Raw genomic sequence first — 4676 nt, forward strand, 5'->3', positions numbered from 1 at the left:
AGTTACTAGTTTAAGTAGCGGACTTAGCCTTTACTCAGAACTGATTTTGAATCTCCTTATGTTGTGGTAGATTGAGTTGAGTTGTTTGAAGAATTTTTTGGAAGGTATTAAGGACTCAACAGAGTTAAGGTATGTTAAGGCTAAGCCCTTCCTTCATTTTGGCATGATCCCATAACTACATATGTTTGACAATGAGACATAAAGAGAAGTTTGTATTCATGAATTTATTCACATTATCCTAGTCTCATAAGTTGCAGTATTCTCCTTTATCGGGACTTTATATTCAATTGAATATTGTCTTCTTCCAGTCAAGAGAGAAGAGGGTCTATATATATATATAGTATTACAATATTTTCACCACCATCGAGCTATAATCGGTGGGCAGGCCCCTATTGGGCAACCTCTGATCAGATGGTAAGTTATATACCGAGCCTATTGTGGTCGAGCGCCTATGAGCAAGCCCAGAATGGCTGAGATACAGAGCCTAGTATGGCCGAGCGCCTATGAGCGAGCCTACTACGGCAGAACAGTTACACATACCAATCCTTATAGGGCCGGACAGCTACTTTACTTATTATATTGAGAGAGATGAATCAGTATCAACAGGTAAGCATATCTTCAAATTATATTTGACTCTCAGGTACTTTCAGTTATTATATTATCAGTTCAGCTTTAGATTTTAGTTATCTTGTTGCTTTACATACTCGATACATTATTTCGTACTGACATCCCTTTTGTTGGGGACGCTGCATTTCATGCCTGCAGGTACTAATAGACAACTGGATAGACCTTCCTATTAGACAAAGTCAAACATCAACTTGGTTGGTAAGCTCCACTTCATCGAAGTTACCAGGTCGATACCTTGGAGTCCATTTTATATATACAGGTTTGATGAGTAGGTCGAGGCCCTGTCCCGATCATGATACAATTCAGTTATTCCTAGAGGCTTGTAGACGAGTCCTGTAAATTTTTTATATCAGTATTGTGGCTTTACCAGCCCTATGTAGATGTTTAATTTGTTATTGCTGGTTGTAGACGTTATTTTTAAATGATTCAGAATATGGACTCATCGGCCTAAGTTGAGGGTTACCCTCCAGAGTTTACAGTTACAGAGTGGTACGCTCGGGCCGAGTATGGCATAGGGTACCGGCCACGTCTCTTCAGGTTTGGGGCATGACAGTCCCTTTTCTGGGGACGCTGCATTTCATGCGTGCAGGTTCAGATAGATAGATGGGTAGACCTTCTCAGTAGGTGTTTTCCGAGTTCAGTTTGATCGGTAAGCTCTACGTTCTTCGGAGTTATCGGGTCTAGGGTTTCGTGTACATCTTCTGTATGTATGTATATATGTTATGGGTAGGTCGGGGCCCTGTTCCGATCAGAATACATCCATCATTAGAGGCTTGTAGACATATCCTATCATTTAGTGCAGTATGTTGAGCTTGTAGGCCTGGTATGTATATTTTGTTGGCTTGTAGACATATATTTCGTTCAGTTTTATATTTTTCTTTCCAAATTGTCTTGCGATGTGGACCCATGGACAAACTATGACATTATATGTTCAGAGTCCCTTAGTCGCCAGTTGTTACGCTAGGTTAGGTGAGGCACCGGGTGCCGGTCTCGTCCCTCGGGTTCGGGGCGTGACAATACCTTACTTTATGAATAATTATTTTCTATAGGTAATTTGAGTTGATTTTAATTAGCATATACTTTATTTATTTTTAATGAAACGATATTAATTTATATATTGGAATATAATTTGATCAATATCTTCTATTGGGTTTTGAAAAAAAAATTAAATGGCTTGATTGATAGTCGTTTTGAGTCGAATATCATAGGTTGAATGTTAAGGTTTTTCTTTAAAAATAATTGTCATATAACTCAACAATTAAGATGGAAAAATAAACAAAGAACAATACAAGTAAATTAATCTAGTCAAACAAAGAATATATAGTATAGTTAAGGTGCTCTTTAAGCAAATATTTATATTGGAGGCGCTCTTTCATGAAATGTTACTTTTCTTTTGCATTTTTATTTAGAATGTGTTTAAATTAAGCGTTAAAAATTTGAACTAAAATCGAACTTATTTGTTTTGTGAAGGAAAGGCCTATTCAAATTAACCAAAAACTAACCGAGCGATCCATTATTCCTAATCTGTCTTTGTAGCTACTGACATATATACTGTATGCATAACATGATGGCACCCGCAACCTTTGAATCCTGGATCCGTCCTTGCACCTCCACCTAGCGAATCAAACTCAATGGCTCTAACTCGTTCGCCAGAAAATATACTGCTTTTTGTTGATGCAGGGTTGGATCGAAAGACTCGGAAAGCAAGCATTGGGATGGTAGCCTTGAAGACTGACAGTGTTGTACTTCATGCCCATGGTAGTCCCACTCGGTTTGTTGGGAAAGCTGTGATAGCTGAAGCATTGGCAATTAAGAAAGCTTTGTAGATTTCTATCAACTGTGGATGGAGAAAAATTACTATTTTATCGGACTCTCAAAGGCTGGTTCATATGCTCAATAGAAGGATGGTTACCTCATGGGATGTAAATATAGTTTGTGAAGATGTGTGGCACCTTAGACATCACCTAGTGGCTAGATGATATTATTTTTGTGTATATAAGTAGGAAGTACAATACTTGTAGTCACAAGTTAGCTAAGTTTGCTATGACTTAGGTAATGAGGTCTCATGATATGAACACCTAGCTAGCTAGGTTTGTCCCCACAAATATTCTCTTTAGCTACCTTTTGAAGTTTTCCATACTGCATGATGCTCTATGAAATCATTGGCATTAAAGCTTGCACTTTATTCTTCATTTGCATCATTAAATTTTGATTTTTGTTTTTGGGTTCTAAATTAGCTTTGGATAAGCACATTTAGATTCACGTAAAGCAGGAGATCCTATGTTAGTGTGCATGCTCTGTTTATCACTCAAAATCTAGTTTTCTTGTTGCAGTACTCAGTTTGTTTTATTTTATATAATTATGTTTGATTAATCATGAAATTTAAGAAATACATAAATATTTTTTAATTTTGTAGTCTTAAATATATTACTATAATATTTGTGTGACTCTAAAACTTTTGAAACTTGTCGTCTTAAATATATCGAAACAACTATGATGATAAACGATTGTCGTTAAAAATAAAATAAAATTTTTGCCATGGTTTGAAATCGAAAACCGAACCGATTAAACCGAACCGAACATGAATAAACCGAACCGAACCGACCGATGCCCACCCCTACCTAGATGATGTTATTTGTGTGATTAATAGAAGCTACTATGATGACCTAAAATATCATATTTAAATTTAATAAGTAATTCTGTGTTCTAAGACCTCGAAAAGTATCATTTTATCATTCCTCGACTTGCGTGCGCAGTCCGTAAAATTTTCCAAAAAGTTTTCATGTGAAAAATAATTAAAATGTGAAATAGAGCTTTAAAACTCAACTAAGTTGACTTTGGTCAATATTTTGAGCAAACGGACCCGGATCAGTATTTTGACAATTTTGGTAGGTCCGTATCGTGATTTTGGACTTGGGCGTATTCCCGGAATCGAATTCCGAGGTCCCTAGCCCGAGATATGGAATTTTGATGAAAAATTAAAAGCTTGAAAGCTTAATGATTTCTAAGAAATTTCTGATGATGGATTTATTGACCTCGGATCCGTATTTTGGTTTCGGAGCTCGGTATAGGTCCCCTATAATATTTATGACATGCATGCCGAATTTGGTGAGAATCGGAGTTGATTTGTCCTGATTCGGACGTCCGGTTGTAAACATATAAGTTTTAAAGTTTTATTGAAAACTTCCTTTGATGTGGTGTCTGATTCGTAGTTCTAGATGTTATTTTGGCGATTTGATCACGAGCAAGTTCGTATGATATTTTAGGACTCGTGTGCATATTTGGTTTGGAAACCCGAGGGATTGGGTGAGTTTCGGACAGGCTACGGGATATTTCCGGACTTGGAAAATCTGATTTTCTGCAGACTTCAGGCTTCTAGTGTGTTCTTCTTTGCATTCGCGAAGGTACTCTCGCGAACACGAAGAGCAAATTGGGGCTGGCACGTTTTGTGCTTCGCGTTCGCGACATAGCGACCGCGGTCACGAAGGCTTGAGGTTCAAAGCTTCGCCTTCGCGATAGAAGCCTCACGTTCGCGAAGGGAAAGAGACTGGCCAGGAAAAATTAGCCTTTGCGTTCGCGAAGCATCGCGTTCGCGAGGTAGCCCTCACGTTCGCGAAGAGTAAGAATTGGACAGCACAAATTGTGCTTCGCGTTCGCGAGAGTACCTTCGCGAACGCAAAGGGTAAAAATCCCAGAAACAGAACTTAAGTTCTGGAAATGGGGTTTCGACCCATTTTTAATTTTTTCCCATTTTTGAGCCCGGGTAAGGCGATTTTTGGGCGATTTTCACGTAAAAATATTGGAGTAAGTGTTCCTTATCCTATATTGATTATATTTCATGATTTTATACTCATTTATATCATGAATCCGTGAATTTATGGAAGAAAAATTAGATTTTTATAAAATCTTCCAAAAACGAAAATTTAAGATTTGACGGTCCATTTGATATCGGAATTGGACAAATTTGGTATGGGTGAACTCGTATCGGAACGGGTGTTCGAATTTCGTGAGTTTTTTCGGGATTTGATATGTGGGTCCTACTACTGAAT

The sequence above is a fragment of the Nicotiana tomentosiformis genome, chromosome 1 (assembly GCF_000390325.3).
Source record: "Nicotiana tomentosiformis chromosome 1, ASM39032v3, whole genome shotgun sequence".
In the NCBI taxonomy this organism is placed as follows: Eukaryota; Viridiplantae; Streptophyta; class Magnoliopsida; order Solanales; family Solanaceae; genus Nicotiana; species Nicotiana tomentosiformis.